Below are 14,341 nucleotides of genomic sequence, written 5' to 3'. Positions count from 1 at the left end.
TCTCAGTCAGCATTTATTTGATATAATCAACATTTTTTGGGCCGTAGGTAGATTTATTGGTCACTTTTTAAATAACGTTTAAAACACGAAATTACAAAGATCCTTGATCCTGCTTCATCTCTGGAGCTGAAGGTTGAGTTGATTAAAATCAGCAGATACTGTGAAGATTACACCTTAAAACGTTTGTTGAACATTAGATTAAAATGTTTTCTTTAAACATTATTGGGACTTGTAGGTAACGTTAGTCGGTGTTGTGGAAACGTTCCCTGCTGGCTGGTGAGTCTTGGGGACATGTTAGATCTGTCCCTGTCCTGCTGGAGAATCGGGTCCATCTTTATTTGGAAAGTGTCAAATGAAATAAGAGAACAAAATAAAAGCATGAAAAACAGCAGCAGAACGCCGTGAGGACCGATTCAGTGAACAAACGTCTTCATGTCTGAAAAAGAGGAATTTTGCAAATCATTAAAGTTGATTTTAAACATGATTATTCAAGATTTCTGCCCAAATATTCACCACACACCTCGAAATAATCACTCAAGAATGAAGACCAACACAAGAACAGATCAATCTGAATAAACACACACACACAGGTCACGTATCACAGTCGCTCTGTGAGAAACAGCTGTCCTGTCTGTCACATCTGACTGTTTGAGCTCACATCTCTTTAATATGTTGTTTTTTTAAATCCTCTTTAAATGTGTTGGATGTTCTTCGTGTAGCCCTTTTAACGATTAGCCCTTTTAACCATTAGCGCCACGCTAATTTTTTAAGGTTTTTTCGCCATTGTTGGTTTTTATTTCCACTCTGAATGACATTGCGCGCCTCTACAAGCTATTCTGTGTGGTTTTCAGCCATTTTTAGGAGCGCTCAAATGTTGACCTTTTTCGCCATACTATACTATTGCCTTGTTGGCCATTTTTGCGGCACGCTAATTTTTTAGGTTTTTCGCCACTGTTGGTTTTTATTTCCACTCTGAATGACATTGCGCGCCTCTACAAGCTATTCTATGTCGTTTTCAGCCATTTGTAGGAGCGCTCAAATGTTGACCTTTTTCGCCATACTATACTATTGCCTTGTTGGCCATTTTTGCGCCACGCTAATTTTTTAGGTTTTTCGCCATTGTTGGTTTTTATTTCCACTCTGAATGACATTGCGCGCCTCTACAAGCTATTCTGTGTGGTTTTTAGCCATTTTTAGGAGCGCTCAAATGTTGACCTATTTCGCCATACTATACTATTGCCTTGTTGGCCATTTTTGCGCCACGCTAATTTTTTAGGTTTTTCGCCATTGTTGGTTTTTATTTCCACTCTGAATGACATTGCGCGCCTCTACAAGCTATTCTGTGTGGTTTTTAGGGTTAGGGGTTAGGGGTTAGGGTAGGGTTAGGGTTAGGGTTTAGGGTTAGGGTTAGGGTTAGGGTAGGGTTAGGGTAGGGGACTCTCCTCCCAGAAGGGAAGCGTGGTGCCCGGTCCATCCCCCCTGCGGAGCGTCCAAAACCTTGGTCCCATCTGGGCTGGCGGGCAGGTCGACGCCCCCTCCCATAATGGACAACTGTCCATCCGCCATCCATGGCGTTTTTCCAAAAAACAACTTTTTTTTATTTATTTTTTAAGTTTTTTAATTTTTTTGTTATTTTTTAATGTTTTTTAAATGAAAAAAAACTCTTATAATGTTCTAAAACTGAACAACAAAGGAAGGTGTGCCAAAAAAAACGACGTTTCGACCCTTCCCGGGTCTTCCTCAGGTCTGGCACACAGAAAACTATGCTGGTTAGCTGCAATGACTGTGTTCCCTATGATGTTGACTGTCTGGTGTTCAACAAGAGAATGAGCTCCCTATCACTCCCCCTCTATTTATACCCTCTGTTTTTCATGCAATGTTTTGCTTTGTGCATTTAACATGTTACTTGAGTTTCTTTTAGTTTTTTGATTACCACCCCTTCTGTTTTAACCCTGTGTGTTCCAAATGAAATGAAATGAGTTATATATTGTGTTTGTGAATGAATTATGATATTTAAAGGAATAGGTCAACCCCATAATTTTTTAACCCTATGTTTTCCAAATGAAATATTTAATAATGTATGTGTTTTTATGAACCCAATTAGTTATGATTATGTTTTTATGAAACCAATTATTATTATGTTTTGAAATAGAATATACCCTTTGAATGAATTTTCCTCACCCCCAAAATTTTTTAACCCTATATTTGCCAATTGTATGTATTTATCCCAATTCACTTCTATACAAAGCCAATTATGCCCTTATTTAGTGTGTTTTTTAATGAAATATAGTACTTAAACCAATAGCCCCGCCCACAAGATTCTTTAACCCTATGTTAGCCAAATGAAATATCCATTAATTTATATGTTTTAATGAACCCAATTATTCATGTTTATGGTTTTAAATAGAATATAACTTTTAGATGAACTTTCCCCTACCAAATTTTTAACCCTATGTTTGCCAATTGTAATAAGTATAATCTTTCTTTTGTTTTCGTCTATGAAATCAATTATTTATTTATTTATTCTTTTAAGGTTGGGTTAGGGTTAGGGTTAGTGTTAGGGGTTAGGGGTTAGGGTTAGGGGTTGGGGTTAGGGTTAGGGTTAGGGTTAGGGGGTTAGGGTTAGGGTTAGGGGTTAGGGTTAGGGGTTTGGGGTTAGGGTTAGGGTTAGGGTTAGGTTAGGGTTAGGGTTAGGGTTAGGGTTAGGGTTGAGGTTGGGTTAGGGGGTTAGGGGTTGGGGTTAGGGGTTGGGGTTGGGGGTTAGGGTTGGGGTTAGGGTTGGGGTTAGGGTTGGGGTTGGGGTTGGGGTTGGGGGTTGGGGTTGGGTTGGGGTTAGGGTTGGGGTTGGGGGTTGGGGTTAGGGTTGGGGTTGGGGTTGGGGTTAGGGTTAGGGTTGGGGTTGGGGTTTAGGGTTAGGGGTTAGGGTTGGGGTTAGGGTTGGGTTTGGGTTTGGGTTTGGGGTTAGGGTTAGGGTTGGGTTGGGTTAGGGTTAGGGTTAGGGGTTAGGGTTAGGGTTAGGGTTAGGGTTAGGGTTAGGGTTAGGGTTAGGGTAGGGTTAGGGTTAGGGTTAGGGTTAGGGTTAGGGGTTAGGGGTTAGGGTTGGGGTTAGGGTTAGGGTTAGGGGTCGGGGTTGGGGTTAGGGGTTAGGGTTAGGGTTAGTTGGGGTTAGGTTGGGGTTAGGGTTGGGGTTGGGGTTGGGGTTGGGGTTAGGGTTGGGGTTAGGGTTTGGGGGTGGGGTTAGGGTTAGGGTAGGGTTAGGGTTAGGGTTAGGGTTAGGTTAGGGTTAGGGTTAGGGTTAGGGTAGGGTTAGGGTTAGGGTTAGGGTTAGGGTAGGGGACTCTCCTCCCAGAAGGGAAGCGTGGTGCCCGGTCCATCCCCCCTGCGGAGCGTCCAAAACCTTGGTCCCATCTGGGCTGGCGGGCAGGTCGACGCCTCCCATAATGGACAACTGTCCATCCGCCATCCATGGCGTTTTCCAAAAACAACTTTTTATTTATTTTTAAGTTTTTAATTTTTTTGTTATTTTTTAATGTTTTTTAAATGAAAAAAACAAAAAAACTCATAATGTTCTAAAACTGAACAACAAAGGAAGGTGTGCCAAAAAAAACGACGTTTCGACCCTTCCCGGGTCTTCCTCAGGTCTGGCACACAGAAAACTATGCTGGTTAGCTGCAATGACTGTGTTCCCTATGATGTTGACTGTCTGGTGTTCAACAAGAGAATGAGCTCCCTATCACTCTCCCTCTATTTATACCCTCTGTTTTTCATGCAATGTTTTGCTTTGTGCATTTAACATGTTACTTGAGTTTCTTTTAGTTTTTTGATTACCACCCCTTCTGTTTTAACCCTGTGTGTTCCAAATGAAATGAAATGAGTTATATATTGTGTTTGTAAATGAATTATGATATTTAAAGGAATAGGTCTACCCCATAATTTTTTAACCCTATGTTTTCCAAATGAAATATTTAATAATGTATGTGTTTTTATGAACCCAATTAGTTATGATTATGTTTTTATGAAACCAATTATTATTATGTTTTGAAATAGAATATACCCTTTGAATGAATTTTCCTCACCCCCAAATTTTTAACCCTATATTTGCCAATTGTATGTATTTATCCCAATTCACTTCTATACAAAGCCAATTATGCCCTTATTTAGTGTGTTTAAATGAAATGTAGTACTTAAACCAATAGCCCCGCCCACAAAATTCTTTAACCCTATGTTTGCCAAATGAAATATTCATTAATTTATATGTTTTATATGTTTTTATGTTTTAATGAACCCAATTATTGATGTTTATGGTTTTAAATAGAATATAACTTTTAGATGAACTTTCTCCTACCAAATTTTTAACCCTATGTTTGCCAATTGTAATAAGTATAATCTTCCTTTTGTTTTCGTCTATGAAATCAATTATTTATTTATTTATTCTTTTAATGTTGGGTTAGGGTTAGGGTTAATGTTAGGGGTTAGGGGTTAGGGTTAGGGGTTGGGGTTGGGGTTAGGGTTAGGGTTAGGGGTTAGGGGTTAGGGTTAGGGGTTTAGGGTTTTAGGGTTAGGGGTTAGAGGGTTAGGGTTAGGGTTAGGGGTTAGGGTTAGGGTTAGGGGGTTGGGGTTAGGGTTAGGGGTTAGGGGTTAGGGTTAGGGTTAGGGGTTGGGGTTAAGGTTAGGGATAGAGTTAGGTTTAGGGCCTTAATTGGGATCAGGGTTAATCTATAACCTCCACATGACTCTAATCGTTCTTGATATTCAACCCAAATGGTTCCCTGGTACTCAATAAATAAATCCAATACCTTTCCCTCTTCTTTCGTTCCCAATCCGTCCAATTAATGTCTCTTTGTAACCCAGCCATCCTCATAGCAGCTAAACCATGTTTCAAAAATGTTGAACTAAAAGCGTGTCCACTTCTTTTTTGTTCCTTACATTATATCTATGCTGTGTCATACGTGTGGACAGTGTATTTTTTGTTTCTCCAACATATTTAATTCCGCACTTAACACAAAATAAAACATAAATACAATTTCTCGATTTGGATTGAATCCTTGTTGGATTCTGATAACTGATTTTTCCTTCTCATTTTTGATAAATTTCCGTCTGGAGAATTGTGTTTCAAGCATCTGGGGTTTCTCCACATTCAAAGACGGTAACTTGGCCTGAACCAAGAAGTCCGACAAATTTCTATTTCTTCTATATGCCGAGATAACCCTTGAGTTTGGAATTATTCCCTCTTGGCCTATCATGTTCTCAAAATTAGCCTTAAATTTTGTGTTGAGAGTCTTACTAATTGAAGAAAATGTTGTAATGAGAGGAATTAAATTCCCATGATCCTTCTCTCTCTTTTCTTGATATGTTTTTAGACAATGCCTCAAAAGGTTCTAGAATATCCTCTTTTCCGCAAGGCCTTAAACAAAATAGTCACCGCTTCCCTGAAATATTCTTCTTTAGTGCAAATACGGTTAAATCTAAGAATCTGCGATTTTACTAAACCCCTGAAGGTGTGTTTTGGGTGGAAGCTATTTTTATGAAGCAGCGCGTGTGTATCTGTGGCTTTAAAATAAACCTTAACATCCAATTTAAAATCTGTGAGAAAATCTGGTCCTTTAAATACCGTGGTATCCAAAAATCTATAGATTGCTTATTAAGTTCTGTTTTAAGCTTGATTGACGGATCATGGAATTTAAAATTTTCACAAATTCTTCAAACTCTTGTTCAGATCCCATCCAAATTCCCCATATATCATCCAGGTAACGTAAGTAATGTGTTGGCTTCTTCTCACATTTTGAAAGAACCTCCTCTTCCCAATAGGCCATGAAAATGTTGGCATACTGGGCAAATTTCTTTCCCATGGCTGTACCTTTAATTTGTAAGTAAAATTTCCCATCAAACATAAAATCGTTTCGTGTCAAATTGATTTCTAGTAATTTCAGTAATTCGTCATCCGGCCTTTTTGGGTCAGGATATTTTTCAAAATCTTTTGGACACAGTTGATGCCCGCCTGAATTGGGATATTAGTGTACAAATTATCTACATCCATGGAGAAGAAATAGAAATCTGAAGGGATCCTCAAACTTTTAACAATTTCAATAAAATGATAAGTATCTCTGACATAAGCAGGGTGTTTAATTGACAACGGATTCAAATAATAATCTAAATATTCTGCCGTGAAATATGTCTCACTACCGCAGTCTGAAACTATAGGTCTCCCTGGGGGGACCTCATATGGGATTGTCCATTTCTCTGGAGCTTTGTGAATTTTTGGTAAAATGTAAAATCTTCTTTCTCTTGGCTGTAAATTCCCAATCAAATATTGTCTCTGTTTGGCATTAATAAAGTGTTTCTTTTTCAAAGAGTCTACAATCTTGACTACTGTAGGAATAGTCTCCATATACATTGGTTTATCCAATTTCCTGTAATAGGTCCTGTCATTTAGTTGTCGCTCAACTTCAAATATGTACTGTTCTCTGCTTAAAATCACAACAGCCGACCCTTTGTCCGCTGGCTTTATTACTATGTGTTTGGTGTTTTTAATTCCCTCAAAGCTTGTGCTTCTACTAATGAAATATTCAATTTTTCTTGAGTCAATTTGTAATGTTTTTAAAGTTCTCCAAATCTCCATCAATTAGTTTTTTGACGTCTGGCGGCAACTCATGTAATGGTGGTGTCCAATTTGACGGTCCGATGAAAGGTAATTGTTGTGTTTTCTTCGAATTTCTAAAGTATGTAGCTAATTTGATCTTTCTATGATAATTCTGCATATCCAATTGAAGTTGCGATTTTTGATCCCTGCCTATAGTCAGAGTCGGAACAAACGATAAACCTTTGCTTAACAAGTCGTATTGTGGTCTGGAAAGTTTGAAATTTTTTGCCAAAACCACCACGTCTTGAGAATGGAAGGACTGTACTCCCTCCACCCCTCCTGTTCCAGACTCAGGGGTGCGGGAGTTTAAAAATGCCATCAATGGTCAAACATGGCACTTCCAGTATCAGGCGTCCAATGCACGCCATCAGCCTCCGTCTGAAACTTATCGTCAGGAAGGAGGGGATGAAGGGCATGTTTCTTTCGATGTGCTCGTTTAGAGTCTGGAGATTCTCCCTTTCGTCTGCGGGGAGGGTAGAAGAAAAATTCACAAGGGGGATCCAGATGTCTGCGTAGGGAAATTTCCGTTTTGTAGATCTGATCGCACCCTGTACATTTTTAACAGTTGTCTCTTTGGACTTATTCCCCTGCTATTGATGCCGAATGATAAAATGATCTTTTCAACTGCCACATCGGGTTGGGGCCACAGTCTTCTCCATGAGGGCCTGTCCGTGACGGAAATGGCCCCTGGAAAGCTCTCAACCTGTAAGTTTTGTTGTAAAAATCTGGTAGACTGCAAAGGTTAGAGTCTCCAATAATTAGCCACTTTTTCTCGATCACCAAGCTCCAATCTGTCAATTTTCTTTGTGTATTTGGGTGTCTGTAAACCCTTGACCTTTGTGGCTCTGGAGCGGTGAAATGGTCAAAAGACTCTTCAAAAACATCCTCCGGTGGGCCGGCCTCTCGATGGACCTGGGCGGTGACTCGCCTTAAGGTCTGAGGAGCCTGCGCCTCCGCCTCCTCTCTTTCTTCTTCGGCTTGCAGCTCATCGAAGAGGGCCACCAGGTCTGAGTGGGTGGGGCTGGGAATGGGGGATCCCCACGCTCCCAACTCCTCTGCCAATTCAGGTTCCTCAGTCTGAAGAAGATTGTCTTCAGCCACAACCTGAGTTGCAGTCGCTCTCATCCTCCTCCTCACTTCCCTCTGCTCACCGGGAGGTTCTGCCCACTGAGGGCTTTGTTGCTCCTCTAGCCCCTGGTCAGATCGGTCGGTCATAGTGGCCACTGAGCTCCTGGCAATAGGTTGCCGTGGCTCCCTTGGCTGTGTTGTCTGGACCGTGACCTCCCTTTGTTGCGGGGCCTGCACTTGTACCGGTTCTCCGGTGTCAGCCCTGGCTGTAATAAGGGCCTCGGCGTGATCAATCACATCCTGTGTGATGCGGGGCAGATTCGTTTAGCCCAACGAACAGCAACCTCGAAAGCTGTCTTCCACTCAGGGGTAAGGAGATCAGCCAGTTCCCCCAGAAGTTCTTCGAGGCGTGTTTCATAATGTTCCATCAGAATTAGAAAAGTATTATAGCCCCAGTTCTTAGCGTTCCCAGTGATCATGTCCACCGTACGCTGTGTGGGAGCCGCCGGTTTAATCATGTCCGACAGGATCTCCACCATCCTGGCAATCATACGGGGCTCTGGCTTCCCAGGCTTGGGAGCCACATTTTGCAGATGGTGAACCATTTTCACCACCCCATGCAGTTCTGAACTAGTTTCCCAAACTGGGGGTCAGCTGGTTCGCGTCTAACCCGGACCCCTGGCCCTTGGAGAAAACCACCTCCGGGCGGTCGTGGGTTGGTTTGACCAACTACCGCTGCATACGAGCGGGACTGGGGACCGGTGTTCTGGACCATCCTAGGGGGAGGCACTGGCCGGCTAGGGTAGGGGACTCTCCTCCCAGAAGGGAAGCGTGGTGCCCGGTCCATCCCCCCTGCGGAGCGTCCAAAACCTTGGTCCCATCTGGGCTGGCGGGCAGGTCGACGCCCCCTCCCATAATGGACAACTGTCCATCCGCCATCCATGGCGTTTTTCCAAAAAACAACTTTTTTTTATTTATTTTTTAAGTTTTTTAATTTTTTTGTTATTTTTTAATGTTTTTTAAATGAAAAAAACAAAAAAACTCTTATAATGTTCTAAAACTGAACAACAAAGGAAGGTGTGCCAAAAAAAACGACGTTTCGACCCTTCCCGGGTCTTCCTCAGGTCTGGCACACAGAAAACTATGCTGGTTAGCTGCAATGACTGTGTTCCCTATGATGTTGACTGTCTGGTGTTCAACAAGAGAATGAGCTCCCTATCACTCTCCCTCTATTTATACCCTCTGTTTTTCATGCAATGTTTTGCTTTGTGCATTTAACATGTTACTTGAGTTTCTTTTAGTTTTTGATTACCACCTTCTGTTTTAACCCTGTGTGTTCCAAATGAAATGAAATGAGTTATATATTGTGTTTGTAAATGAATTATGATATTTAAAGGAATAGGTCTACCCATAATTTTTTAACCCTATGTTTTCCAAATGAAATATTTAATAATGTATGTGTTTTTATGAACCCAATTAGTTATGATTATGTTTTTATGAAACCAATTATTATTATGTTTTGAAATAGAATATACCCTTTGAATGAATTTTCCTCACCCCCAAATTTTTAACCCTATATTTGCCAATTGTATGTATTTATCCCAATTCACTTCTATACAAAGCCAATTATGCCCTTATTTAGTGTGTTTAAATGAAATGTAGTACTTAAACCAATAGCCCCGCCCACAAAATTCTTTAACCCTATGTTTGCCAAATGAAATATTCATTAATTTATATGTTTTATATGTTTTTATGTTTTAATGAACCCAATTATTGATGTTTATGGTTTTAAATAGAATATAACTTTTAGATGAACTTTCCCCTACCAAATTTTTAACCCTATGTTTGCCAATTGTAATAAGTATAATCTTCCTTTTGTTTTCGTCTATGAAATCAATTATTTATTTATTTATTCTTTTAATGTTTGGTTTGGTTAAGGGTTAATGTTAGGGAGTTAGGGGTTAGGAGTTAGGGTTGGGGTTGGGGTTAGGGTTAGGAGTTAGGGTTAGGGGTTAGGGTTAGGGTTTAGGGTTTTAGGGTTAGGGGTTAGAGTTAGGGGTTAGGGTTAGGGGTTAGGGTTAGGGTTAGGGGTTAGGGGTTAGGGTTAGGGGTTAGGGGTTAGGGTTAGGGTTAGGGGTTGGGGTTAAGGTTAGGGATAGAGTTAGGTTTAGGGCCTTAATTGGGATCAGGGTTAATCTATAACCTCCACATGACTCTAATCGTTCTTGATATTCAACCCAAATGGTTCCCTGGTACTCAATAAATAAATCCAATACCTTTCCCTCTTCTTTCGTTCCCAATCCGTCCAATTAATGTCTCTTTGTAACCCAGCCATCCTCATAGCAGCTAAACCATGTTTCAAAAAATGTTGAACTAAAAGCGTGTCCACTTCTTTTTTGTTCCTTACATTATATCTATGCTGTGTCATACGTGTGGACAGTGTATTTTTTGTTTCTCCAACATATTTAATTCCGCACTTAACACAAAATAAAACATAAATACAATTTCTCGATTTCGGATTGAATCCTTGTTGGATTCTGATAACTGATTTTTCCTTCTCATTTTTGATAAATTTCCGTCTGGAGAATTGTGTGTCAAGCATCTGGGGTTTCTCCACATTCAAAGGCGGTAACTTGGCCTGAACCAAGAAGTCCGACAAATTTCTATTTCTTCTATATGCCGAGATAACCCTTGAGTTTGGAATTATTCCCTCTTGGCCTATCATGTTCTCAAAATTAGCCTTAAATTTTGTGTTGAGAGTCTTACTAATTGAAGAAAATGTTGTAATGAGAGGAATTAAATTCCCATGATCCTTCTCTCTCTTTTCTTGATATGTTTTTAGACAATGCCTCAAAAAGGTTCTAGAATATCCTCTTTTCCGCAAGGCCTTAAACAAAATAGTCACCGCTTCCCTGAAATATTCTTCTTTAGTGCAAATACGGTTAAATCTAAGAATCTGCGATTTTACTAAACCCCTGAAGGTGTGTTTTGGGTGGAAGCTATTTTATGAAGCAGCGTGTGTATCTGTGGCTTTAAAATAAACCTTAACATCCAATTTAAAATCTGTGAGAAAATCTGGTCCTTTAAATACCGTGGTATCCAAAAAATCTATAGATTGCTTATTAAGTTCTGTTTTAAGCTTGATTGACGGATCATGGAATTTAAAATTTTCACAAATTCTTCAAACTCTTGTTCAGATCCCATCCAAATTCCCCATATATCATCCAGGTAACGTAAGTAATGTGTTGGCTTCTTCTCACATTTTGAAAGAACCTCCTCTTCCCAATAGGCCATGAAAATGTTGGCATACGCCGGGCAAATTTCTTTCCCATGGCTGTACCTTTAATTTGTAAGTAAAATTTCCCATCAAACATAAAATCGTTTCGTGTCAAATTGATTTCTAGTAATTTCAGTAATTCGTCATCCGGCCTTTTTGGGTCAGGATATTTTTCAAAAATCTTTTGGACACAGTTGATGCCCGCCTGAATTGGGATATTAGTGTACAAATTATCTACATCCATGGAGAAGAAATAGAAATCTGAAGGGATCCTCAAACTTTTAACAATTTCAATAAAATGATAAGTATCTCTGACATAAGCAGGGTGTTTAATTGACAACGGATTCAAATAATAATCTAAATATTCTGCCGTGAAATATGTCTCACTACCGCAGTCTGAAACTATAGGTCTCCCTGGGGGGACCTCATATGGGATTGTCCATTTCTCTGGAGCTTTGTGAATTTTTGGTAAAATGTAAAATCTTCTTTCTCTTGGCTGTAAATTCCCAATCAAATATTGTCTCTGTTTGGCATTAATAAAGTGTTTCTTTTTCAAAGAGTCTACAATCTTGACTACTGTAGGAATAGTCTCCATATACATTGGTTTATCCAATTTCCTGTAATAGGTCCTGTCATTTAGTTGTCGCTCAACTTCAAATATGTACTGTTCTCTGCTTAAAATCACAACAGCCGACCCTTTGTCCGCTGGCTTTATTACTATGTGTTTGGTGTTTTTTAATTCCCTCAAAGCTTGTGCTTCTACTAATGAAATATTCAATTTTTCTTGAGTCAATTTGTAATGTTTTTTAAAGTTCTCCAAATCTCCATCAATTAGTTTTTTGACGTCTGGCGGCAACTCATGTAATGGTGGTGTCCAATTTGACGGTCCGATGAAAGGTAATTGTTGTGTTTTCTTCGAATTTCTAAAGTATGTAGCTAATTTGATCTTTCTATGATAATTCTGCATATCCAATTGAAGTTGCGATTTTTGATCCCTGCCTATAGTCAGAGTCGGAACAAACGATAAACCTTTGCTTAACAAGTCGTATTGTGGTCTGGAAAGTTTGAAATTTTTTGCCAAAACCACCACGTCTTGAGAATGGAAGGACTGTACTCCCTCCACCCCCTCCTGTTCCAGACTCAGGGGGTGCGGGAGTTTAAAAATGCCATCCAATGGTCAAACATGGCACTTCCAGTATCAGGCGTCCAATGCACGTCATCAGCCTCCGTCTGAAACTTATCGTCAGGAAGGAGGGATGAAGGGCATGTTTCTTTCGATGTGCTCGTTTAGAGTCTGGAGATTCTCCCTTTCGTCTGCGGGGAGGGTAGAAGAAAAATTCACAAGGGGGATCCAGATGTCTGCGTAGGGAAATTTCCGTTTTGTAGATCTGATCGCACCCTGTACATTTTTAACAGTTGTCTCTTTGGACTTATTCCCCCTGCTATTGATGCCGAATGATAAAATGATCTTTTCAACTGCCACATCGGTTGGGGCCACAGTCTTCTCCATGAGGGCCTGTCCGTGACGGAAATGGCCCCCTGGAAAGCTCTCAACCTGTAAGTTTTTGTTGTAAAAATCTGGTAGACTGCAAAGGTTAGAGTCTCCAATAATTAGCCACTTTTTCTCGATCACCAAGCTCCAATCTGTCAATTTTCTTTGTGTATTTGGGTGTCTGTAAACCCTTGACCTTTGTGGCTCTGGAGCGGTGAAATGGTCAAAAGACTCTTCAAAAACATCCTCCGGTGGGCCGGCCTCTCGATGGACCTGGGCGGTGACTCGCCTTAAGGTCTGAGGAGCCTGCGCCTCCGCCTCCTCTCTTTCTTCTTCGGCTTGCAGCTCATCGAAGAGGGCCACCAGGTCTGAGTGGGTGGGGCTGGGAATGGGGGATCCCCACGCTCCCAACTCCTCTGCCAATTCAGGTTCCTCAGTCTGAAGAAGATTGTCTTCAGCCACAACCTGAGTTGCAGTCGCTCTCATCCTCCTCCTCACTTCCCTCTGCTCACCGGGAGGTTCTGCCCACTGAGGGCTTTGTTGCTCCTCTAGCCCCTGGTCAGTTCGGTCGGTCATAGTGGCCACTGAGCTCCTGGCAATAGGTTGCCGTGGCTCCCTTGGCTGTGTTGTCTGGACCGTGACCTCCCTTTGTTGCGGGGCCTGCACTTGTACCGGTTCTCCGGTGTCCGCCCTGGCTGTAATAAGGGCCTCGGCGTGATCAATCACATCCTGTGTGATGCGGGGCAGATTTCGTTTAGCCCAACGAACAGCAACCTCGAAAGCTGTCTTCCACTCAGGGGTAAGGAGATCAGCCAGTTCCCCCAGAAGTTCTTCGAGGCGTGTTTCATAATGTTCCATCAGAATTAGAAAAGTATTATAGCCCCAGTTCTTAGCGTTCCCAGTGATCATGTCCACCGTACGCTGTGTGGGAGCCGCCCGGTTTAATCATGTCCGACAGGATCTCCACCATCCTGGCAATCATACGGGCTCTGGCTTCCCAGGCTTGGGAGCCACATTTTGCAGATGGTGAACCATTTTCACCACCCCATGCAGTTTACGAACTAGTTTCCCAAACTGGGGGTCAGCTGGTTCGCGTCTAACTTCGGACCCCCTGGCCCGCGGAGAAAACCACCTCCGGGCCGGTCGTGGGTTGGTTTGACCAACTACCGCTGCATACGAGCGGGACTGGGGACCGGTATTCTGGACCATCCTAGGGGAGGCACTGGCCGGCTAGGGTAGGGACTCTCCTCCCAGAAGGGAAGCGTGGTGCCGGTCCATCCCCCCTCGGAGCGTCCCAAAACCTTGGTCCCATCTGGGCTGGCGGGCAGGTCGACGCCCCCTCCCATAATGGACAACTGTCCATCCGCCATCCATGGCGTTTTTCCAAAAAACAACTTTTTTTATTTATTTTTTAAGTTTTTTTAATTTTTTTGTTATTTTTTAATGTTTTTTAAATGAAAAAAACAAAAAAACTCATAATGTTCTAAAACTGAACAACAAAGGAAGGTGTGCCAAAAAAACGACGTTTCGACCCTTCCCGGGTCTTCCTCAGGTCTGGCACACAGAAAACTATGCTGGTTAGCTGCAATGACTGTGTTCCCTATGATGTTGACTGTCTGGTGTTCAACAAGAGAATGAGCTCCCTATCACTCTCCCTCTATTTATACCCTCTGTTTTTCATGCAATGTTTTGCTTTGTGCATTTAACATGTTACTTGAGTTTCTTTTAGTTTTTTGATTACCACCCCTTCTGTTTTAACCCTGTGTGTTCCAAATGAAATGAAATGAGTTATATATTGTGTTTGTAAATGAATTATGATATTTAAAGGAATAGGTCTACCCATAATTTTTAACCCTATGTTTTC

At 41.4% G+C, this 14,341-nt stretch overlaps 2 pseudogenes; both read right to left on the bottom strand.

The window, feature by feature from the left end:
• Positions 1-6,958: 6,958 nt before the first annotated feature.
• LOC148185286 (uncharacterized) lies at positions 6,959-8,651 on the bottom strand (annotated as a pseudogene).
• A 3,286-nt stretch (positions 8,652-11,937) lies between these two features.
• LOC148185285 (uncharacterized) lies at positions 11,938-13,335 on the bottom strand (annotated as a pseudogene).
• Between the last annotated feature and the right edge of the window lie 1,006 nt (positions 13,336-14,341).

The sequence above is a fragment of the Plectropomus leopardus genome, unplaced genomic scaffold (assembly GCF_026936395.1).
Source record: "Plectropomus leopardus strain MGB_pleo_1.0 unplaced genomic scaffold, ASM2693639v1 Contig79, whole genome shotgun sequence".
NCBI lineage: Eukaryota > Metazoa > Chordata > Actinopteri > Perciformes > Serranidae > Plectropomus > Plectropomus leopardus.
Note: the sequence above shows the minus strand (reverse complement) of the source record. Positions and strands in the feature narration are given on the sequence as shown.